General features: G+C 39.6%; 1 long non-coding RNA gene across 3 annotated transcripts in view; it reads right to left on the bottom strand.

The window, feature by feature from the left end:
• The window catches only part of LOC105720507 (uncharacterized), a 108,922-nt gene extending 86,959 nt beyond the window's left edge, over positions 1-21,963 (bottom strand). For all 3 annotated transcript variants that reach the window (XR_001108170.2, XR_001108171.2, XR_010344492.1), the window contains exons 1-2: positions 21,792-21,963; positions 20,261-20,310 (exon numbers count right to left, since the gene is read on the bottom strand). This is a non-coding gene — a long non-coding RNA (uncharacterized LOC105720507). The remainder of the gene's footprint in view (positions 1-20,260; positions 20,311-21,791) is intronic.
• Positions 21,964-25,712: the final 3,749 nt, after the last annotated feature.

Genomic DNA, 25,712 nt, shown 5'->3' with positions numbered 1-25,712 from the left:
TCCTCCTGACTCATCTCTCTAAAATATAGCCAATCTACAGCTCCAGGAATAGCTAAAAATCTTTTACAGATAATGACAGATTTTTGCATTAAAAAAACTTTTTGGAATTCTAAAATAATCCTGAAGCAAACAGAATTCAGTGCTGGGTTTTTTATATTATTTTTTAGATGTCTACAATCTTTAAAATTCAAAAGACACATGATTTTACACAAGAAATTTTGTCTGTCTCTCAACGTGGTGATCATTCAACCTAGTTGATGTGCTTTTTAACTTATTCAGAATATTTTGGACTGGGAGAAGTTCTAGCCTCCATAGTTGCAGAAATACGTATCTCTGAAACAGTCTGGAAGTATATATTACAGTTCTCATCTCCTTAAATATAATCAAGTGAATTTGACAGAGCTTAATGATTCTACTGTGACTTCCAATCCATTCACCAGCCACAACTTACCAATCCATTAAGGCTCTAACTTGAGTAAAAACAGAAATATCATCTTAAGCCTCATTTAAGGCCTTGATTCCTTAGCCAGTTATTACATAGCAGATGAGTGATATGAAATTTTCAGAAATCAACTATTTGAATTGGAGGTTTTTTAGACTGGTAACTAGCAACAGGGCAATGATGTTGGCGATATCCACTGCCCACCTTACATATTTGTCATAAACAATTGCAGAAAAATAAGTTTAAAAGACAAAAAAGGCTTTTGTCAACACCTCATATCCATTAAGACGACTACTACACACACACACAAAAAAAAAAATAACAAGTGTTGGTAAGGTTGTGGAGAGATTGGAACTGTTGTGCACTATTGGTGGGAATGTAAATGGTACAGCCACTATGAAAAACAGTACGGTGGTTCCTCAAAAAATTAAAAATATAATTACTACATGATCTGGCAATTCCACTTCTGTGTGCATACCAAAAAGAATTGTACAGTCTCAAAAAGATATTTATATATCTATGTTCAGGGCAGCATTATACACAATAGCCAAAAGGTGAAAGCCACCCAAGTGTCCAATAACAGATGAATAGAAAACAAAATGTGGTATATACGTACAATAAAATGCTTTTCAGCCTTAAAAAGGAAGGAAATTCTAGATATTTATTAAAAGAAGATATACAAACATCCAACAAAAATATGAAAAAAATGCTCAGTATCACTAATCATCAGGGAAATGCAAATTAAAACCACAATGTAATACCATCTTATGACCATAATCAAAAATGACCATAAGCAAGAGATACCATAATCAAAACAATAATAGATGTTGGCGTGGATGCAGTGAAAAGGAAACACTTTTACACTGTAGTGGGAATGTAAATTAGTACAACCCCTATGGAAAACAGTATGGAGATTCCTTAAAGAACTAAAAGTAGAACTACCATTCAATCCAGCAATCCCACTACCGGGTGTCTACCTGAAGGAAAATAAGTTGTTATATAAAAAAGACACAGTCATACATGTTTATAGCAGCACAATTCACAATGCAAAGATATGGAACCAACCTAAGAACGCATCAACCAATGAGTGGATAAAGAAACTGTGGTATATGTACAATACCATTGAATACTAGTCAGCCATAAAAAGGAATGAAATAATGTTTTTGGCAGCAACGTGGATGGAGCAAGAGGCCATTATTCTAAATGAAATAATCCAGGAATTGAACACCAAGCATTGTATGTTCTCACTTATAAGTGGGAGCTAAGCTATGAAGACACAAAGGCATAAGAATGATATAATGGGCTTTGGGGACTGACAGGGGGGTGTTGGAGGGGAGTAAGTGATAAAAGAGTGCATATTGGGTACAGTGTACACTGCTCGGGTGTTAGGTGCACCGGAATCTCAGAAATCACCACTAAAAAACGTATTCATATACCCAAAAACCACCTGGACCCAAAAACTATTGAAATAAAATAATAACAATACTTATTATATTAAAAGGAAGAAAATTCTGACACGTGAAACATGGATGAATCCTGAGGACATTATGCTAAGTGAAGTAAGTCAGTCATAGAAAGACAAATACAGCATGATTCCATTTAGACAAGAAGCTTAGAGTACTCAAATTCATAGAGACAGAAAGTAGAGTCATGGTTGTTAGGGATGGAGAAAGGGGAGAATAGGGAGTTGTTATTTATTGGTTATAGAGTTTTTGTTTTGCAAGATGAATGGAGTTTTGGAAACTTACTGCACAATCATGTGAATTACTTAACACTATTGATCTGTTCACTTAAAATGGCTAATTTGGTACATTTTTTATGTTATGTGTACTTTAACATAATTTTTAAGAAGTCAAGGAGGAAAAGAAAAAAGGTTTTTGTCTATCTGTTGGATCAAAACCTTTAACTCCTGTTCTCTAGTCTTTTGAAACCATTCCTGACAACAGATGCCCAAGTAGCCATACTTTCAATGCAGCACTCAGATGAACTGCTCCAGGAATACATCGTAAACCAGTTGGGAGCACCAGCGCCTGGCTACAGACAGCAGAGACGAATCTGTGGCTGGTGCCATTGACAAGGCATCACTTTGAGAGAGAGAGAAATTGAATTTGGCTGTGTCCAATACCACAAAAGGAATTCAATTTTAAAAGTCCAAATCACAGCTTTCAACTAACTTGACAAGTGAAACACATTGTAGCAAGATCCATTTTATCAGATGTACCATTCAGGGCAGAAAATGTAATGGTACAGACACAATGTTAGGTTAAATAAATGCATCAAGAGCGGTACTCAGACCTCTGCTTCCTGCTGCCCCACACATCCTTCAGGCTCCTAACCCACCCACAGATGTACTGAATAGCAACTAAACACAACTATGGGATACAACTGTGGAAGTCTGGAGCAAAAAGAACTTTCTGAGATATCTGTTTCAAGAATGAAAAAGAAATTTTGACTTACATGGCCACCCCAATCATTTGGTAATACCTGCCTTAAATGTGATGCTGAAGAAAGATTCTAAATCTACATCTGGGCACAGTGGGAAATCATGCCTTGATAGGTTGGTTATGTCTGTCCAAGATTATTCAGCCACTGAAACGGAGCTGGAAATAAAATTACCAGCTGAGTCTGATCTGTTGAAGAGCAGAGTGAATTCCCAAGTATGAAAAAGTAAGTCGGTAAGCTATAAAATAGAATTTGTTTTACATAGCCTTGCCAAACTTCAGCCCACAGAATAGGAAATTACCTGGGCAAAAGGTAATTCCAGCTGTGTTGAAGAAGCTATCCAAAACTCACTTCCTTTTTCTGGGGTTGGAGGAAAAAGGAAGTGAGTTTTGGATAGCTTCTTCAACACAGCTAAAATTTTCCTAAGTGAGGTAGGCCTCCAGATATGAGTGAGCTCATCAGAAAAGAGGCAGTAGAGAATCATGAAGGCATGAGGCCACCATGTCACGCCTCTTTGAGGAAAACAAACAAAAAGGCAAATACAAACAAAACACCCATAACAATACATGCTTTTTGAGAACCAGAAGGGAACTTAGAAACTTCTAGTCTAACTTTTTTGTGTGACTTTTTTTTATAGAAATTGTTTCTTATCTCTGTTCTTATATTTATTAATCGCTGTTGTTTTAGAGTTTGTGTCTAATAGCCCTGACATCTGGATCACAGATGGATCTGTTTCTGTTTTTCCTTTGGTTTTGAATCACATGGTTCTGTCTTGCAGTATCCCAGTTAGCTCCTAATTACCATATTTGTATATGAAAAATTAGAGAGGATATGCTAGCCTACTCCAGAGAGTAATTTTCTTCACAAAGACAGTTAGACCAAAGACAGATCCAATTAGGAGCTGAGATGCTTTGAGACTGGGTTTCAGCCTTTGAGAGGGCTGGTCTATTTCTGGTTTACTCTTTTTCCTAGGGTTCAGTTTTTCAAAAGTCTCAACTCAGGTGTTCACTATGGCTCTTCCTCCTTGGTGGGTTCTGAGCTCCAGTTTTCTTTGAGGTGTTTTTGGAGGTGGTTGTTTATTTGTTGGGTTTTGTCTCCCTAGCTTTATGAGAAAACTGAAAACACTCAGCCACCACTTCTTTCCCAGCCTGTCATTCCTGCTTACAAATCAGCAGCAAATGTACAGGGGAAAGTAGCAGAGAATTTCAGAATCACCTCAGTGGGTTTCCCCTCTCTCTGTCTTGACTCTTCAAATCCCGGCTGCCTTGTTTTCTGATGACTTCAAATAGTTGTCATATATTTATTTCTGTTCTTGGTGATAAGAAGATCTAATACAGGCTTTCTTTTCTGTTTTCTTTTGTTTTGTTTGAGATGGAGTCTCACTCTGTCACCCAGGCTGGAGTGCAGTGGCACAATCTCAGCTCACTGCAACCTCCACCTTCTGAGTTCAAGCAATTCTCCCGCCTCATCCTCCCGAGTAGCTGGGATAACAGACATGTGCCACCTCACCCAGTTAATTTTTGTGTTTTTAGTAGAGATAGGGTTTCACCACATTGGCCAGGCTGGTCTCAAACTCCTCACCTCAGGTGATCCATCCAACTCGGCCTCCCAAAGTGCTGGGATTACAGGCGTGAGCCACCATGCCCAGCCTGATATAGGCTTTCCATGATAGCCAGGAGAAGAAATGTATTTTCATTTTAATAGATTAGTTTTTCTACTACTGGATAGTTTCAGAAATTATAATAAAATTGAAAAATACAGAAGAAAACATTCACCCTAATTCTATCATCTTGACATTCTCAGTTTAATATTTTTATATTTTCTGAAATTATTTCCTCCTTATGCATTTGTGTTGGCCCTTTTACTTCATCATAATGATAGTGTGACTATAACCTTATATCCTAGCAACAACTCTAAGGAAAAATATATAATTGTTAAAGTGTAAATAATGTGAGGATTCAAATAGTCAGATGTGGTCTATGATACCAACGAGCTTATGATCTAATTAAGAAGACACATACAAAAAAATAACACTTCAAAGGTTTTCAACTCAATAATGAGGCAGAGTCTATTATCTAACTGCTTGATTTAGCAACAAATTATGAAATTACTTTCAACTTTTTCATGGACAAAAAGCCAAACAGAACTTTAAGTCTAAATTAACACCACAGATCAAACAAATAAAAAAACCATGGATTTTCTAGGGTGCTTGCTTAAGCTTCTTTTCCTTTAAAAGAGATCTATAAAAAAATAAATTCCCTCTGCCTTTCATTTATTGTTTTATCCCAATAGCAAATACCCCACAAGTGTTTGTGAGCCAGTAAGCTTTTAGCTGACCTATATATCTAGTTAATTTAAGATCAAGCCACCAAGGTACTAAGCTGACCACAACCCCGACTCCTGTCAAGCTGTTATCCTGTGAAGTCCATGTTCTAAGGATAGAATTTCACAGTAGGGATTTTCTACATCTATGTTGTTGAGAAATTATTTGTGGTATAATAGATTTTTTGCTAGGCCAACTGAGTCAGCACTTTGTAGTGTTAACGTTTAATCCCTCTTCCCTCTTAGGTTTTTGATTCGCACTTGTCCTGGAATCAAGGCAGGCCAGCATGATGCCTTGGAAGTCATTCTTTAGGCCAGAGAGGACCAGGGAAGGCTCATGACATTTCTAATTCTTTTGCTGCCTGACCCGATGAGCAGCTGCTTTCAGAGGGTTCTCCACCTCCAGAGGGCTTAAACTGCTTAACCAACAAATCTGTGAAGCATATCATGTATACTGTAAACTGGCTAGTATGCATGAATCTAAAGATTTCTCAAAAATGGAGTGTAACGTTCTGCACATGTATCCTAGAACTTAAATAAAATAAAATAAAAAATGGAGTGTAAAATTATGAAAATATTTGAAGCCAATTCACCCTTCTGAATAAAGTGACAGCAACTTCTATTTGCATATCCAAACTGAAATTTCTTTATAAAGTCTGATGTGTTATGAAGTTTATGCTTCAAAGAAAATGATTCACAATACCTTGAGTTTTATAATATCTATTATAGCCACTATAAACAAATAAACAAGCCCATCAAGACAAGTAAATAATGTAACATAAATAAAGCTAAGAGGTATTTCATGTAAGTCACAGAGGACTTTGCAAGGGATGTAACACCTTTTTACTCTTATTTTGTATAATTTCTGAATTTCTTCAAAATGTATATAAACTAGCCCTTTGACACTTACATATTCCCAGATATGCATAGACTCCCAACTTTTAATTGAGAATCTTTTTGATACCTCCTGGCTGTCTTCCAAATTATGTTTTCCTCATAAGCCAACTTTCTTGGACGGATCTTCACATCACTAACGTTTTACCCTCTCACTCAATGGCTATTTTCACATACACACAAACACACACACACACACACACACACACCCCTAATGTGATATAAAAATTAGCAGAGCACAACAAAACTTTAAAACCATATTGATGTAAAGGTAATGGACAGCTGTCTAGGCTCACCAGGAAGCAAATGTTCAGCTGCCACCCACTACCTTGTATCCAACCTCAATTCACAATTCACACCTTTTCAAAATTGCGATAACATATATATCATAGACACTGAGTTCCAAGAGAAATCACTACAAACTGCAAATGGCAAAGCCTTGAAGGATAAAGATCAATTGTTATTGACTATCTGATGCTGATACAAAGCTCACAGTACAGTATATAAATATTCTTAAATAGGCTTTAAAAGGCAGCAAAGGGGCACTGGTGGCTTAAAATAGATCCACCATTCAGAAAAGGAGAACATTGTGGAATTATCAAATGGTTCACTTTAAAAAATGGCTAGTACAAGTACAGAAGATCAACTAAACAGGGCTTAGAGATTCTCAATCAAATCTCCTCTTCCTTGTGCTGATTGTGTCTTTGAGGGATCATCGAAGGTAGGTGTTTCACTTAATATTAGTATCATTCTAACATATTAGAACGAGCATCCCTTTGATTCTATCCACATTTATGGCAGACTTGTCTCCATAAGTACTTTCATAAATAATTATATCTTAAGTTCTTTTAAGAACCTTCTGCTGCTATGGCACCCAAAGAAAAGTATTTCAATTTTTTTTAAAGGTCATAAACCCAAACAGAAAAGCACAGAAATGTGACAACAAGGATCATTTATTATACCAATAAATAAGCTTCAGTTTCCACAGTTGAAATCAAAGTCAAAACCAGAAAAAAGCATAAGCAATTACCAAGGAAAGTGGCTTTCATTTATTAATAACCCTTCCTATTCCTTTAAGATTTTCAAAGGATCACTAGAGTAATTCAGGTAAACCACAGAAAGAAACGGGTGGCAAATGACAATGATAGGATTACAGCACGGTAGTTGCTAGAGCCTAGAAAATAATGAAATGAAATTTTAGTTCCATAGATTCCAACAATACAGGAACTGCTAAAAGGTAGCATTAGACAGCCTTTTCTCACTCTCAAAGACTCAACCAAATGCCTGAATCTGACAAATTCATTTTAAATCTAGAACGTTTTAAATAGTTAAAAATCTAAAGACATGTAAAGGGAAGAAGTCTTCCAGTATAGACTGACAAAAAAACGTGCACTTGAAATGCAAGGGAAGACAAGCTTTCCTTCACCCGGTGTATGCAGGACTAGAATACTTTGAGGAAGTATCCAGGTGTACCCAAGCTTTAAGAGTGCAAAAGTCTTTTGCATTCACCCTGCTGTTCTTTGCATTTAACATCTGTCAAGTATCAAGGAATGAAGGACAAAAGGAAAAGGAGGAGATAAAGAAATGCATCCCAGCAATTTGTTTAGGCTTTACCTCTGTCCGGCGTTGATTAGAAAATGCATGGTACCACTGTCTTAGTCTCTGAGTGGTTGACAATTGAGTAAATAAAGCGGTGAAGAGAATCTGAACATGTGCTCAAGGAGGAGGATTTTTTAGACCCGGGAACATTTGTATGGTGATTGCTCAATTCTTAAAAAGCAAGCAGTCTAATAACAAATTCCTGGTGTTTATGTCACAATATGTAGCATCCCAGGAAGCCTGTCGTGGAGCAAGTCAGTTCAGCTCTCTGGGCCTCAGCTTTGTACATACATAATGAAGACAGATCATAAACCCCATCTTCAGTCTTAGCTCGAAAAGCCCTTCAACCTGTAAACAGGAAAGACTCTTTTATATGTGTGCACAAGGCTAGTTATTACCATTGTCATTTTTTCTAAGTCAAAACCATCCCTTAGATTCACGTCCCCAGCAGCCTAACAAAAGCAACATATGTAATTCATTTATGATTCTCATGAGTGAAGTATACTAGGTGGGAAATTATACACTAGGATTACATGGGCAATTAACCAGCTTTGTCAATTGAAGTAGTGACAGCTGTTAATCATATCTTTTAATTCTTCTCTATTTTTAATGTTATTATTACCCTTATAACAATTTTCTGATCACTTTACTTTCTTCCAGTCTTTTTTTTTTTCCTTCAGAAAATCCTAACTGAACTCTTCCTGACCTTCTGTTATGCTTGATAATTTTCCCCCTGGAAACTCTTGCTTCATTTCATTTCAGCGTTCTAGTTTCCTGATTCTTCTAGCTCCCTCTGCTGATTGTAGCCAATTTGCTTTCAGGGTCTAGACAGTTATCAAATGAAGGTACTAACTCACACTCCTCTGTAACCTCCGCTGACGGGAGAAAAGAATGTGTTATTTGATTGAACTTCGAGGCACCTTTCAGACTATATAGTTCAGCCTTTTAGAAAGAAGAAAACTAAGTTTCCTCAAATATGCCACTGAAAATAACTCAGCTAAATGATTTTTAACATCCTTCAGTAGTTAACCATCGCCACACATTGGAGGACCCTAAGAGTTCTCGCACTGATTTTAAGTCCATATCTCCAAACAAACCACAATTTTATTATCATCACTACCCTCAAAAATTCTGGACGAGAGAAGTTGGTTCAACAGCAGCTCTAGTCATCAGGGTTTTTGGTGGAAAACAACAGACTCTCCTCTGGCTAATTTAAGCAGTAAGGAGATTTTTTAGGGGATATCAGGTAACTTACAGAATCCTAGGGAGACTAGAAGTTCTCTTTCCAGGAAAATGCCCCAAATGGTGCCACAGAACTAGACTAATGAGGATACTGATGCTAGTAGTGCTGCTATCTTCATGAATTAAATTCATGACTGGACTTCACTGTACCTGCTACCACCTCCAGTATCTTCATGAATTAAATTCCAGGGCTTGACCTCACTGTACCTGCTGCCACCTCCAGTACAAATGCTACTCTTCTTTCTACCTCTGCTGCACCTGAAAGTCAGCTGCCTCCATAGCAAAGTGTTGGGGCTCAGAAATCAATACCCCAAAATATGGCACTCTGACATGCTGAAGAAGCAGCATCAAGATCTCTCTGACCTCTCTCTGCCTCACTCCTGTCTCTCAGTCCTCCATCTCCCTCAAAGCACAGGATAAAGTTGTTCTCTGAAGTTCCCTTATCTGCCTGAAGTCTGCACCCACCAAGGAAGAAACAATTATCTCTGGTCCCATCCCAGAGTGTTCATTAACTGAACTTATATTACAGGAAGAAAGCCTGAAGCCTGTCCACACACCTGGACGCATTTTTGTTACAAATCACCTTCTGTTCTATGGGCCCAAGAGACTTTGACCCAGGCCATTGTACGTGTTTCAAGCCCATTGAATTACCCCCAAAAATCATCTACTATCCCCCTAAAATCATCCATACGTCCCCATCTCCCTTTCCTTTAAAAAAAAAGGGTGTATCCCTTTTGCATCCCATTGTGTGGTTGGTTAGGTAATCACTCTGCTATTTTCCCTGGGCATGTTAATAAATTTGTATGCATTTTCTCCTATTAATCTGTCCTTTTTTTTTTTTTTTTTTTTGGTGATTTTCAGAGACTGTTTAGAGGGCAAAGGGGAAGTTTTCCCTTGGCCCCTATACACACAAACCAGAGAAGTAGGCATAACCCTATTTCTTCATGCCCTTTCAAACCAAAGCCTCACATAAGCATGCCTTATTGGAAGCCCAGCATGCCATGCTTATGTCCTAAGCACAAGGGACACTGAGACTCACAGGGGAATTGCCCCAGATACGCGAAGGCTATTCAAAAATGGATGGACATCCAAAGAGCTCCCAAGTGTAGACCTCAGGTGCTAAATGAAAAGCAGAATCTGAATCCCTTCCTGCTCTATTCCCCTGATCTTGCCCATTTTATTAAGGCACAATTACATTCACAGATGATTCAAGTACCGCAGTCAACAGAGAGCAATAAACATTTTTTTAATCCATACACACAGAGCAATACTGGGTATGCAGCAAGTGTTCAGCCAGACTTACCCAAAAATGGAACGCTTACACAGTGCTTATGTTTGATCCAACAAACAAATATCAAGCATCTGCTCTATCCAAGGCTTGTTTTGGATACTGAAGGATGATACATTGATGAATTAAATACGGTCCAGTCCTCAAGGAATTTACAGCTTGGGAATTGGAAAAATAGGTGGGGACTAAACTTAATATTTAACCTTGACAAATACTATGCAATGACAGAAATATGTAAAATGTGCCAGAAAAACGTAAGAGGAACAAGAAATTAATCCTCCCTTGAGTTAGAAAGCTGGGGAAGAAGCTTAACAATGTTCAACCCAGAGTGCAAAAGAGTTTTATAGAGGAGGAAAAATTGCATTTCAAGCAGAGAAGCTAGTGAGAGCTAGAGCTTATAAGCACTTGGCTATGCCAGGCATTCTCCCAAACATTTCACATGTAGTAAGTCATTGAACTCAGTCACCAAACCCATGGGTAGCTACCATGGTTTAATGTTTCTGTTTCACATAAGATTTGAACATGGGTGTCCTGACTCCAGCATCTGGGCTCCACACTGTGAACCCCAACACTCATGTTGCTATCCTGCAATAGCACAGGCACAGGCTTGGAGGTATGAACATAGTGCATTCAGCGAAGAGCAGAAAGTTGAATAGCTTTAAGGATGGTTCCTGTATATAACAGTTTGGAGGTAAAGACAAGCCTGAAAGATGTAATCATCATTAACCACCTTAAACATCACTTTTAATCAACAAGTATTTAAGACCAATGTGACTTATATTTGCCACAACAATAGTGGAGGGAGGGAAGGTGACCTTTGTTTTCTTTTTTCAAAATTGGCAATAGAAAAATTAAACGTTGTGCTAAGAGACACTGAATCTTTCTCTGTGCTGAAGTGCTTCCCCGATTAACTCTGGGCCTGCCTGAGTACACCCAGCATGGGGCCACCCAGGTGGCTTGGGTAGGTGCCTCATCCCTTACACCACATCCCTGGGACCACAGTTGCTTCAGAGGGAGCACAGCAAATATGCTGTTGAAGGCAAGTTCAGAAACCTTGTCACTTGAGGCACATAAAGTGAAAGCAAGCTACTTTTTTGAAAATCTCCTCAACAGAACCATTCCCCACTAGAAAAGAAGGATCAGCTGGTTTACTTATGTGACTTGGCCATCCCTGACGTCTGCGATCCTGTGATATGATTCCAATTTGCCTTCATGGAGGGCCGTCTGCTGAATTAATTGTATGTGCTCCTTTGTGCTCGCCTCTAATGTTTATTTCATTACAATATTTACAAAGGGACTTGAGAAATAAGTCACTATGCAAATGGAAGTATGAATACAAGATTCAGAGGGATATTAAAATTCATTAACCTTATTTACATTTAAACTATTATCATGTATATTTGAGCATGGTGCACCTGCCAGAATGGATGTGGAGCCACATCAGCAATCCATTGAATAATCTATTCACTGTCTTTATTTCCTTGTCAAGTAAAGTAAAAACTTCCTCATCTTGGACACATTTAAAATCACTACCAAGCTGATTTATTCATTAGCGGTTCTCATTTCTAGAGAAGTCTAATACAAATTTCAAGTTATCCTTTGGCATTTAAAGGATCTACTCCTCTAAAGAATTTTTCCGTCTTTGTGAATTTTGAAGTACAGTATTTCTCTTATCACCCACTTAGAAATGAAGTAGACCAAGCTCATCATTTTGGAGGCTGACCAACAAAGGCTATGCCTGCCTGACCCCCTCCCCCACTTCGGAAACTTCAGTTCTATAAGAAAAGAAAAATTAAGAAAGAAAAACAGTCAAACTGGGGGCTTTCTACTGTTTTTCAGTTCTTTATTCAGCACGGTCTTGATTCAGTTAACATATGGGATCAAGTGGCAGGTCGAAACAGTGAGAAACACCACCATGATGAGATTTGATGCCCTCTGTCGCTATGAGAACTGAATCTCCCTTAGCCCACTTGGCTCTGGGTTATGCAGCCAAAAAGAAAGAAAAACGTGTGGTCTATAACTGCTGTCTGACAGGGTAGATGCAATTAAAGGGCAAGCTTTTGTTCAACAAAAATTGTTCAAAACAACTTGAATGCAAGTTGGCAAGTAGACACTGATGAGAGATCAACACAATAGAAGAATGATTTTCTAAAGGTCCAAAAGAGCTCACAATAACGGGAGAAGCCCAGTGGTGTATGTTGCAAGGTTCAGAAGAATAAGACCCAAGGATAGCACAGTTGAAAAGAGAACAGGGGTTTCTCATAGACCATTGTTACCTTGTTTCCTCCAGGTGTGTGATATAAACCCCGGCTTACCACTTCTCCGCATATCTTCGTAAAGTCTATTGTCCATAAAGGCTTTCTGGGTGAGTGGATTCTTTGGAGGGGTGTAGAGATTTCCACCAAAGTCAGTGATGCCGGTGAGTTGGCCACAAGGACCTGGAGCAGAGGACTTAGTGAGAACAACAGACCCAGATAATGTGTGGAAATCTAGGGGATGCCTTGAACATCATCAAGCCACGGAAATGGTGGGTTTGAGCAGTTAAGCTGCAACCTGTATCAGAATCACCTGGAGGGTTTGTTAAAACAGATCCCTGGGCCCCAGCCCCAGAATTCTACCTTCAGTAGGTCTGGAGTAGGCTGGGGCATCTGTAGTTTTAGCAAGTTCCCAGGTGATGCTGATACTGCTAGAATGGGGGAAACACCTTGAGAATGTTCCTATCCAGCTCAGGAGACCTGGGGGGCCTCAGCTGACATGACTTGAGTGATTATCTCCTAAAAGCCCTGCTAACCAGAAGGCAGTGATTCTCCAGTCTGGATGCATGTTTGAATCACCTGGGAGCTTTTACAAACTATAGCTGCCTGGGCCCACCCCTCCAGTTAAATAAGAACTGTTAGAAGTGAGAGACTAGGCCTTGGTATTTATAAAAGACTCTCCAGACAGTTGGCTGTATCAGCAGGATCAGGAGGCACTGATGTAAAGAAACAACCAAAGAGAAATTCCTGACAAGCAGAAGCTGTGACACATAGAATTCAGATGTGAAGAATGGACAACACCAGACAATGCGAAGAGAGCAGAATTTAAGGAATCACACCATAGCTGCCCACTGAAAGGACACAAGGGCAGCAGGCAGTCAAGAGTGGAATAGTTCTTTCTGAGAAAGAGCCTGGAGATCAACATGGTTCAAAATAAGAGTAGGAAGGAGTAAGAGCTTTAGAAATGGCATCTACAAGGTCATCTATAGAGGGAATCGTTTACAAGTCTTTGCATTAGGCCATTCTTGCATTGCTATAAAGAAATACCTGAAACCGGATCATTTGGAAGCTTCCAATCACGGCAGAAGGTAAAGGGAGAACAGACGTTTCACTTGGCGGAGTCAGGAGCAAGAGAGCGAGGCAGGAAGTGCCCCACACTTTTAAACAACCAGATCTCGCGCGAACCCACTCACTCTCACAAAGAGGTACTAAACCATTCATCAGAAATCAGCCCCCATGATCCAATCACCTCCCAAAAGGCCGCACCTCCAACATTAGGGATTACATTTCTACATGAGGTTGGACAAAATCCAAGCTATATCAGACCTGTAGGAAAAAAGCCTCCGTGGCCGGCAAACCAGTTAAGGCGTCCTCATTTTATGCAGAAGTCTGTAGAGGTTGAGTAAAGCACTGCCCCAGGCTTGTCTTCTTGGCGTGTTTATTTTCTTAAGGTCAAAAGAAGTTAGACTAGAAGTACCTTTACCCTTGAGCTCCAAAGTCAACCTGTCTGGAACTGAATTCTGTGGCACAAACACTTTTACAGGTGGGTGCTTTCATTACTAGATTTAAAACCTTATATCACCAACAACAGAAGGTCTCTATAAAATCGGAGGCATAGCAATAAAGAAAGACAATTGAAAATGGGAATATATACAGGTGGCACATCTGGCCCAGATGGTGGGTAAAATCTGAACCCATCAGATGGCCCATTGGAGTTATCTTGGTACCATGAACATCGCTACTTCTCTTCACTCTGCCCTAGTATTTCCTAAATTGAATCTTTAGTCTCCCTTTACTCGCTTCCTGCTTTTCTCGCCTCCCTACCCCAAATATCATTTTTGTACAATCAGGAGTTCCAGCATAGAATCTAAATGTTGTGTCCTATCTGAGTATGTCCAACAGTTAAAATATTTCCAGATCCCAGGAAACGCTGGAGCAATTACCCTTACTTTTCTTAGCCAAGCTTTCCCAGCTACTCTATTCAAAGTTGTGTTTATTCGGGGTTGACAGTTAAAATATTAATAATGGGAATTGAAGGGGCAACCATGTCCCTACTGGCACCTGCCTACTGAACACCAGTCTGGCATTTAGGACATAGACTACTACAGTCTGATAAACACTTTGAATCCTCAATAAAATAATAAGCATTCCAGACCCCAAGAAACAGGGTAAAATGAAAGTTTTATTTTATTGTATATATTTAGGGTGTATAATATGATGTTTTGATATACATACAGTTATGCGTTGCTTAACAACAGGGATATGTTCTAACAAACATGTTGATAGGAAATTTCATCATTGTGTGAACATCACAGAGTGCACTTACCCAAACCTAGATGGTAACCAAACCTATTACACACCCAGCTATATGGCACAACCTATTACTCCTAAGCTACAAACCTATACAGCATGTTACTGCACTGAATACTACAGGCACTTGTAAAACAGCGGTAAGTATGTGGTATCTAAACATATCCAAACATAGAAAAGATACAGTAAAAAGTGGTATACATAAAAAATGGTACACTTGTCTATGGTACTTACCATGAATGGAGCTTGCAGACTGGAAGTTGCTATAGGTGAGTCAGTGAGTGAGTGGTGAGTGATGGGAAGGCCTAGGACATTACTGTCCACTACTATAGACTTTATGCACACTGTATACTTAGATACACTAAATTTATTTTTTGAACTGTTTCTTCAATAATAAATTAATATTAACTTACTGTAACTTTTTTACTTTATAAACTTTTAAAGTTTTTTTAATTTACTCTTTTGTAATAATATTTAGCTTAAAACACACTTCATACAACTATACAAAAATATTTTCTTTTTTTATATCTTCATTCTATGAGCTTTTTTCTATTTTTAATTTTTTCTATTCCTTTTTTAATCTTTAAACTTTCTTATTAAAAATGAAGACATAAGCACGCACATCAGCCTGGGCCTACTCAGGGCTAGGATCATCACTATCACTGTCTTTCACCTCCACATCTTGTCCCACTGGAAAATCTTCAGGGGCAATAACAGGAATGGGGGCATCATCTCCTATGATAACAATGCCTTCTTCTGGATACCTCCTGAAGGTCCTGACTGAGGCTGTTTACAGTTAATTTTTTTTTATATAACTAGATGAAGGACACTCTAAAATTACCATAAAAAGTATAGTGTAGTTAACACCTATATCAGTGACATAGTCATTTATTGTCATTATCAAGTATTAGTACATGATTATATGTGCTCTACGTTTATGCAACTGGCAGCCAGTAGGTTTATTTACACCAGCTTGTTCACAGCACAAGCACGTGAGTAATTGTTGCGCTACAACATTACTGTGGGAAGTAGAAAAGGTTTTTTTTAAGTTTTTTTGTTGTTGTTAAAAAATAAGTGTGCTAATAACTTTGTTAAGCCCTATCCTATGTAGCTGTTAAACATGTCATGCTTACAGGTACACAGTACATTCTACGTCCTTGTACTTTAACCAAATTATCTGTGCTGGACATGCTCACAGGTGTGTCCTGGCTCTCCATTGCTTTTACCTGTTTAGAAAAGTTTTAAGTTGTTAGCCAATCGGCTTTTAGTTTAAATTGTAAGCTCTGGCTCTAGCCAATGGAAATCAGACACAGCAGTTAGAATGACCCCAGATGTATAAGAAATAAATTTGTGTGTTTCCCTTTGTTCTTCGTACTCGTGTGGCAAAATGGCTAGCAAGAGTACCCTTCCTGCAGGTCAGAAAGTAGAAAATTATATTGCTAAAAAATCCTTTGTCTCAGTGCTAATTTTTCTTTGCGGCACCAAGCATCTATTTCCAACATCTATTTCCAACAATTACCATGGCCAAGACTTCACTAGGTGATAGGAATATTTCAGCTCCATTATAATCTTATGAGACCAACTTTGTGTATGTAGTCCATCGCTGACTGAAACATCATTATGCAGCGCATGACTGTACATACGGGCAGTGAAAAGTTACTATAGTCAAGCAAATTAACATGTCTGTCATCGCACATAGTTATCAATTTTTGCTTTGTGGCAAGAGTACATAAAATCTATTCTTTTGGTGAAAATCCCAAGTACAGTACAATATTATTCAGTATAGACCTCATGTTGTATATACAATCTCTAGATTTGTCCATCCTTTGCGTCCTCTGACCTGTGTACCTCTCCCTCTCCTGCTCCTGGTTATCACTGTTTTATTCCTTATTTCTGTGTTGGGACTTTTTAAAAAAGAATTTACTAATGTATCTGTAACTGTACCACTGTTAAAGAGATCCAGGTGGACTTGCGCTCTTTCAAATATGTTATTATAGCAGATCATGTTACAATAAGGGTTCATTGTATATTTAATTAGTGTTCACTATACTCTATTTTTAGCTGAGTTCATTATTTCCACACATCTCACCACACTGACATATCCACGTATGTTTTCTGGTAAAAACATCCACCAGGAAGAAAAAAACATATGATAAAATCAGAAATTAATTTTACTTATGAAAGTCACACATCTTAAACAAAAGCTGCCCCAACCTCTACCGAATATGTTTCCCACTCAAGCATTAGGTCTTTTCTAATGGAAGCGATACCATCCTCAAATTCTTCTTCTTTTTTTGTGTGTGTGTTTTTTGTTTTTTGTTTTTTTGAAATGGAGTCTTGCTCTGTGGCCCAGGCTGGAGTGCACTGGTGCAATCTCAGCTCACTGCAACCTCTGCTTCCTGGGTTCAAGCGATTCTCCTGTCCCAGCCTCCCGAGTAGCTGGGATTACAGGAGCACGCCACCATGCCCAGTTAATTTTTATATTGTTAGTAGAGACAGGTTTCTCCATCTTGGCCAATCTGGTCCCAAATTCCTGACCTCAGGTGATCCACCTGCCTCGGCCTCCCAAAGTGCTGGGATTACAGGCGTGAACCACCTTGCCCGGCCCTCAAATTCATCTTTTGTATGCACCTGCTTTTATCTTCTGGGACAAAGAATTACAATGTAGTCATGAAGCAGGGAAGATTTAGGACATTCCCTGCCAGAATAAATCAAATCAGACTTAAAGGTAGATATATTTCATCTTAAAGATATTTTATGAGGAAAAAATAAGTCATTAATTTTAATAGCTTTTAGTATAAACAGGTAAACAAAGTCCCCCGCATATTATTAATCTTTTTATTAAAGTGCGTTGAGTGTAGCTGTACAGCTCAACTTTTTAAAGTGTTTAAGCCAGCAAATCATCTTAGCTAGCCAGAAAAATCTATTTGCTATATTGTCCCTCTTATCTACATATAGTCAATAGCTAATTAACTAGCCAAGTACGGTGGCTATGCCTGTAATCCCAACCCTTTGGGAGGCTGAGGTGGGCAAATCACTTGAGGTAAGGAGTTCAAGATCAGCCTAGCCAACATGGTAAAACCCCATCTCTACTAAAAATACAAAGATTAGCCAGGCGTAGAGGCATGCACCTGCACTCCCAGCTACTTGGGAGGCTGAGGCAGGAGAATCATTTGAACCTGGGAGGCCGAGGCTGCAGTGAGCCAAGATTGTGCCACTGCACTCCAGCCTGGGCATGAGAACGAGACTGTGTCAAAGAAAAAAAAATAGCTGATTAGCTGATGCTGGATTGTTCACATTCTGAATTATTGGTGGCATATCCGATTTTTTAGCTTTGGAAAGTCTTTTTAAATTAAAAAAATAATAAACTTTATTATGATTTAGAGTGCTCTTATTGTAGAAAAGATTAATAAAGAGAGGTCCAAAGCTTCAGACTGAGGCTCCCCTTGGTAAAAAGGATTAACTCAAATCTAGGAACATGATATTAGTGGTTCACCTAGGGCCTTTGGGAGGAAGGGACTACATCTTACACGACATTGATTTGAAAGGCAGAATGCCAACTTCTTAATTTACCATCACAGGATATTCCCTCTGGAGGTGATCACCAGGAGACCAACTCACAAATCAGAAAGATGTGGACCACCCTAGAATTTGGGGTCAACAGTCTTGGTTAGCCTAACATGGGGAAATTCATCTAAAGTATGAAAATGAATCTAAAGCAATGATTCTCAATACCTCACATCAAAATCACCTAGAGGGCTTGTTAAAACACAACTCCTAGCATTTCCAAGTCAGTAGGTCTGTAATAGGACCCAAGAATTTGCATTTCTACAAATTCCCAAGTGAGGCTATGCTGCCGATCGCAGGCCCACAACTGGAAGGAACTAGATAAATTGTATCTTTATCCATTTATGTGTATTTTTGCCTGCATAACTAATATTGGTGTTTAAAACCAAAGTCCTTCCTCCCCTGAACAATGGTGGATTCACAAATGTTTTACTCTCCAGATTAAGCATTCTTCATCAATCAACTATGGGACATCTTTATTTCACGTCATAATTCTCAAAAACTTAGTGTACACTACTTGTGCTTTAGATTAAAGCCTTCCTGGTGCAATTATTTGGAAACATGCTATTCTCTCATTATAAACACATTTTGCAATAAGTCTCTTAAATGTGCTACTTTGGCAGGTTATTTCCACGCATTGTACAATGATTATTGCTGGCTTCGACTTCAGTCTTCGATACTTTACTAATTTCAAGGACTAAAGATGCCATCTAGATCAGTAAGGATTGCATTCATCTATAACTAACAAAAACTGGATTTATAGAAACTCTGACCTAAATGTTTATTTTTCACATAACAAGAAATCTGAATTGAAACCCTCCAGAGTTACGGCAGCTTTTCAAATATGCCGTCAAGGACGCTTACATTCTGCTCTGCCTTCTGGTGAATGGTGGATTTGGTCACTTGATTATTGCCTCATTGTAACAAAATGGTTGCAGCAACCCCAGACTCAGGTCATTATTTCAGATGAAAAGAGTAACAAAATAAGGAGGAAGAGTACTTGTGTCTGAAACTCAAAAACTTGTCATGAAACCCTCAATTCAAATCTCATTGGCTGACACCATGAAAAATGACCACTGCTAGTTGTTCAGAAGGGTGATCATTTTTAGGTGGATATGTGACCGCCCCTTTCCCCCTAAAACTGGCATTCAACTAGAGAAGAGAGAGGAGAGATTTCATTTACCAATGTATGCTCCTCTGCTACAGTTGGATATTTCACCCTGTCAGACCTCAGCTCTCACTAGAATAAAGGACATCAAGACAATTCTGTGAGTCTTCAACCTAGACACAGGATCACCAGACTGCATCCTAAAGAAAGCAGGCAAGCACTCTTTCCTTCTTTTGCAAGAACTGTAAATCCCACCAAATCATTAGTGTGAAATATGCACTGTACCAGTGATGCCCAAAGTGCTACAGAGTTGTGAACACATCTGTGAATAAATGTATTTTCATCAGCTAGTCCTGAAGCAGCCTGCAGGCCCACCCACAGGCAGCCAGAACTCCAGGAAGAGTGTTTCAGTCATTCCCTTAACACATTGCACACTAAGGCATCGCACTGGTTAATAAAAGTTATGACACTGAATAAGACATCACCCCTAAACTCAAGAAACTTAGAGACAAATGTGAGAATGACCAGAGTAAGAAGGGGGATGATACTCTGGATCTTGTTCCTCATGTCCATTTCTTCTCCAACTACATCAGGGAAGCTGATCTCTGTATAAAGAAACACAAGGTGATGTGTTGGGTCATAATGAAACAGAACTCCTGGCCTATGGCAGCAGAGCTTCACCATCCAATCACTGTGTCTCCTCTATTCTCAGGAAAACTACCCTTCAAACCCAATGTGGCATAGCAGCGAAAGACTCAAGCTCTGGGGTTGGCCCCTGCTTTTCTACTCACCTGTAGGAACCTCAGGCAGGTGCTTAACTTCTGCGGCTTAGTCTTTCCACCTGAATATGAACATGATGATAACAGTATCAAACTTAAAGAATTTGTCATAGATTTCAAATATTTGTACAAATTTAGAACTGTGCTTGACAGATAAGCACTAGAGGAGGATTAGCTGGTGCTTATAAACACCAAGAAACTGAGTTTCGTCACCTATAGCACTACATATTCATACCCCACACCAGGCAGTGCTTGGACCTTCTTCATCAAAATACCCAAATTCTTGCTCAGGAATTTCCACTGTAAAAGGAAGACTGTGTTCCACATCCCATGGCCTGTGTCTAAGATCAGTCTCAAATATTTTGTTTTTCAGAGCAGAAAGCCATGGGATGGGCTTTCTCACTTTTATAATAAAAGAGCTGGCAGAACCCAGGGAAAACAGTTCCTCTCTTTAGGGGAGAGTCTCAGATACAAAACAATTGAAGTAGAAACTCAACTTCATTAGAATTCTTTTGACCACCTGAGCTCATTTCTCCATGTGCTTAAACAATGCAAAACAAGCCCAAAGGACTCGGGGGGCAAAAGTCGAAACACAAGGAGTATTATTTTAACCCCAAACTGGCAACTAAAAGACTCCCAACCAGGCTCTCCCAAGTAGATCTGGCACTCGCACCCTGAGATTTGGGATTTGGCTGCAGCTGGTTCCAAAAGGTTGAGCTAAGGTTTACGAGCCTCAGGTACCCTCGCAACCAGTGATGCCAACCAGGCTTGGCGCTCATCAGCTCACTCACAGACACAACCAGCTCCCTGAAGAGGAGGATTTTCACAGTCCAGGGCAGCCCAAGATGAAAACAGAAACATTTCCTTCTCACAGTAACATATAAAGGAGTCCCTTGCAGTCAATGTTCCAGGCAATACGTTAGTCTCTTCCTTTAATCTTCCTGGGTCCAAGGCTGTGTGTACCTCTTCGGTCTGTCTAATCACGAGACCTAGCCCTGCATCTCAAGCCCTGTGGGTGTTCAATAAATATTTGCTAAATATATAAATGCCTCATAATCCAAAGGCCACCTTGGGTGTGATAACTGCTGGCTGATTATCTCTGAATGAGATCTTCCTGACTGCATCCCATTCCAAAAAATGATTAGAGGCAGCCTCCATGGGCACACGAGAGAACTACAGCCAAGAGAATCTTGGCCCTGACTTCAGCATTCAGCACCACAGAGACCTAGCCTTGGAAGCCTGACAGAGAATCTATACCAAGAGGCTTGTCTGATGAGGCCCTCAAGGATGCGGGAGGAAGGAGTGCCAGGTTGGCTCAGCTGCTTAGATCCCTTCGCACTATCCTCTCCTTGATTTGTCAGGTTAATCACAGCTGCCTAAATCCTACTAAAATTGGGAAATGAATGCACAGTAGCACTGTTCCATTATCCCATTAGGGATACATCCTATTCCGATTTCCATTCCAGTAGGCAGATAGAAGTGCTCATTCATCACCCTTAAAAGGTGCTTATGAAGGCCTGGCCATCTCAATTGTTCTCCTTACCTTGGGAACAGATGTAAAGCTGCAACTCCCATCTGTCACCATGATTGAATTCCCTCCAGCTTTGGGCGATTCCGTGGGTTGCCTCGCTCCAAAGAGAGAAAAGAGATTTTCTTGATTCTCTTTTCTGAACACTTTCTATTCACTTAGGCACAAATCTCTCAGCTTTCCTACACTTCGTGGTTGTCTCAGCACGGCTGCTTTCTGCTAGGGGGACATTTGACATTCATGTTGGCCGTTTCTATGTTTGGCACATTTTTATCTAAAGAACTTGCTATCAGAGCTAAAAATAAATGTTAGGTACTTTCTCTCCTAGTATTATTTATAACTAGGATCAAATTTGTAACTAAGGTTTCAGCAAAAAAGACCCATCCACACTGGACTTGACTCAGGAAAAAATGGGGAGTGTCTCTCTCTCTTTCTCTCTCTCTCCCCCTCCCTCCCTCCCTCCCTCTCTATCATGCAGTGGCAGCTGAGGGCAGTGGCTACTAGGCTGAGTCCTTGACACAAGAATTGGGAGCGGGGTGGCAGATGGGGAGTATTGTCAACATTGGTTGGGCTAAATGATTCTCTGGTGCAGAGTGGTACAAATGTTTGCATCTATTTCTTGGTGGCAGCTAAAAATCAGCTCTGATTCAGGGTTTGGGATGTTGATTACCTCTGACTTGGCACTGCAGCCCTCCAAAAACTCTGTAAGTTACTCTATATACTTTTGACAAACTCTTTTTCTGCTTAGTCACCCAGAATCGAAGTCTATTGTTTCTAACTTAGAGCCCTGACTGAACGCAGTAAATTTCCTGCAGAACTGATGCTTTTCCCCAAATTCTCCTCTCATAACAGTGACAATTTTGGGCCCCCCGTGTAAAGGTGAGTATAAAGCTTTATTCAGGATACAACTTTCAGACACCCAGATGGGCACGTTGAGATGGTTCAAGTGAAGCCCATCTCACCCAGCTAGTGAGTAGAAGAGTGGAGACTTGGATCCAAGTTTTCTGACCCCAAGTCAAGTACTTTTTTAGGGACAGGGTCTCAGTCTGTTGCTCAAGCTGGAATGCAGTGGTGCAATTGTAGCTCTCTGCAGCATCAAAGTCCTGGGCTCAAATGATCCTCCCACCTTAGCCTCCCAAGTAGCTAAGACTGTAGGTGCATAACACCAAAGCCAGGTAATTTTTTTTTTTTTTTTTTTTTTTTTTTTTGTAGAGAAGAAGGTCTCACTATGTTGCTCAGGTTGATCTCGAACTCCTGGCCTCAAGTGATCTCCCCTGCCTCGGCCTCCCAAAGTATAGAATTACGGATGAGAGCTGTTCTGTTTTTCTCAGCACAAAGAAACAAATCCCTCTTGAGTACAGCCAACTTAAGTAAGTGCTGTACTTTACAATCATTTGTAACAATTTTAATATTACACTAAAAGTAGGAGCTACGCATCTTTGCTCAATGAAAACCTTACATGTTGCTTCTCATCGTCACACAGTGCAGATCCTTGCTAATACCACACAGCTTTGCAGGCCACCCGAGGCAAAGCTGGTGCTAAAACTGCAAAACCTTTTTTCACGCACATCTAATTGGCTGTCTCTCTGCAGTGTGCATCTGTGTGTCTGCTCCCACCCATGGAGTTGTATTCTTCTCAAGAATCGGTTGTGTTTGTTCTGAAACCCACTTAGGACCATTGTACTTGTTATTGCAAATCATAATTGAATAAAATATGTGGAAAGCCAATGAAATACTAATATTTTTAAATTTTTATTGTTTTGAAAAGATTCAATAGAGGCAAGTCACTAAAACTGCTGAGGAATTAGGAAGTTTACAACTTACAACTGTAAAGTCATAAAAATAAAAAAAGATTCTGTCCTCAGAATGCTTTCCAATGGTCTTTTAATTCTCAATTCAGAGTCTCATTCTGATTCTTAAAGTTCTCCATTTAAAGACACTGACACTGGCAATTATGGAAGATGCATTATGTACATACTTTATGCAACCAAAAAAAAAGGTATTCCAATCAGCACAAGACTTAGAGAATGCCCTGAACCTTCCTCATAATATTGAAGAGTGAACATGCCTGTGTGTGCTTTAGAGTACACTTAAATGTAATGCGTAAATTATTATGCACCCTTTTTTGTGACTCTCCACTTTCAGCTGTCAGTTGATTAGCTGGGTCCAGTTGCACCACATAGAAAAGCAGCCACTTTTCTTTTTTTGCGTCTCTCTTCTGGACGAGAAATCCACCTGTTCTGGATGATGCAGTTATGGGACAGAATTCATTATCTGTCATGTGTCTGGGTGCTGTTGATTTACCTTTCTAGACCATTTTTGCTGTGTACACCAGTTTCCGTGAGGTGGGCTCATCCTCCCATTCATAGACAGAGAACTGGGAATTCATCACTTGCAGAATTCTCAGAGACATGGCCGGGCACAGTGACCCACACCTGTAATCCCAGCATGTCGGAAGGGAGAGGCGGGTGGATTACCTGAGGTCAGGAGTTTGAGAACAGTCTGGTCAACATAGTGAAACCCTAGCTCTACTAAAACTACAAAAATTAGCTGGGCATGGTGGTGGACACCTGTAATCCCAGCTACTCAGAAAGCTGAGGCAGGAGAATCGCTTGAACCTGGGAGGTGGAGGTTACAAAGAGCCAAGATCGTGCCACTGCCCTCCAGCCTGGATGACAAGAGCAAAACTCCATCAAAACAAAAGGAAGGAAGGAAGGAAGGAAGGAAGGAAGGAAGGGAGGGAGGGAGGGAGGGAGGGAGGGAGGGAGGGAGAGAAAGAAAAGAAAAAAAAAGAAAGAATTCTCAGAGACTTAGCCCTCTTAAAGAAATCATCAATTTATGTTTTGTCATATGTGGGAAGATAGCCCTGAGACAACACTAAGTGATGTACAGTTTTACGTCCAAATCAATCCAAATACACCAGGTTATAATCTAGAATTTTTTAAATGGTGGCAAGTTATATGATCTTCTATAGATCTTAGTGGAAACTGGGTAAGGAGCAGGACCAATTTCCTACTGGTAGCTATTTGTCATGCAAGTACATGGTCATTGAGAATTTTTCTTCAATGTAATACAATAATCCATCCATTCTTTTATATTCATAAGTTATTAATTAAGCAACTATTATGTGTTAGAAACTACTCTAGACATTGAGGCTACAATGGTGAACAAAATAAAGTTCTGCTCTCATGGATGCTATATTCCAGTAGAATCATTTATTCTCCCTATCAATGAGCTCCTAGAGAATACAAACTGTATCTAAATCATCTTTGTATTTCTAGCACTTAGCATGGTGTCTGGCATTTTATCCAATCACAGCATTAAAGGGATAATTAGTCTTTGCAAACTTTATATAAACATTCTGAATCTATGAATGCACATTGACATTAACCATTTTGTCTTCTTCCTTCAACAGCCACTATTGGAACTTAATATTTACAATGCTATTTTTACTTTTCCGGTTCATGGATTATTTTAGTAGAGAAATTTTAATTCAGCAAATATTCGAATGCCTGCTTTGTGCCAGGCATTGTGCTAGAGACCCAGTTGGCTTTAGGATAGAACGGCATCCAATCTTCACACTGATTTCTCTCTTAAATAAACAGATGTTCTCTTTTAAATCTGCCTGCACAGCAAGGACTTCTCACAGCTTATGAGAAGAAAGTTATCATACAATTCTGGGTACTCCTTTGCCTATCACTCCCAAAAGAAAGTTATTTCCTGGAAACAGTAGAAGAAAATACCTTGCCTCCATGAAACCTGATCATTTGTTTAGGGATGTTGTTTTCTAGAGCTGGCAACTGTGCAATCTGCTTGTGGAGCTGCAGAAATGGTGTGGGCAAGGCTGAGGAGGAGAGCAAGGTTCTGCTCAGCCACACCCCTCCTGCCCTTCCTGGGTTCCCAGACAACTTGCCAGTAGAGTAATGAAGATCTTCT

The sequence above is a fragment of the Aotus nancymaae genome, unplaced genomic scaffold (assembly GCF_030222135.1).
Source record: "Aotus nancymaae isolate 86718 unplaced genomic scaffold, 86718_ANA_hifiasm-v0.15.2.pri h1tg000029l, whole genome shotgun sequence".
Classification (NCBI taxonomy): domain Eukaryota; kingdom Metazoa; phylum Chordata; class Mammalia; order Primates; family Aotidae; genus Aotus; species Aotus nancymaae.
This window is presented reverse-complemented; position numbering and strand designations above follow the sequence as displayed.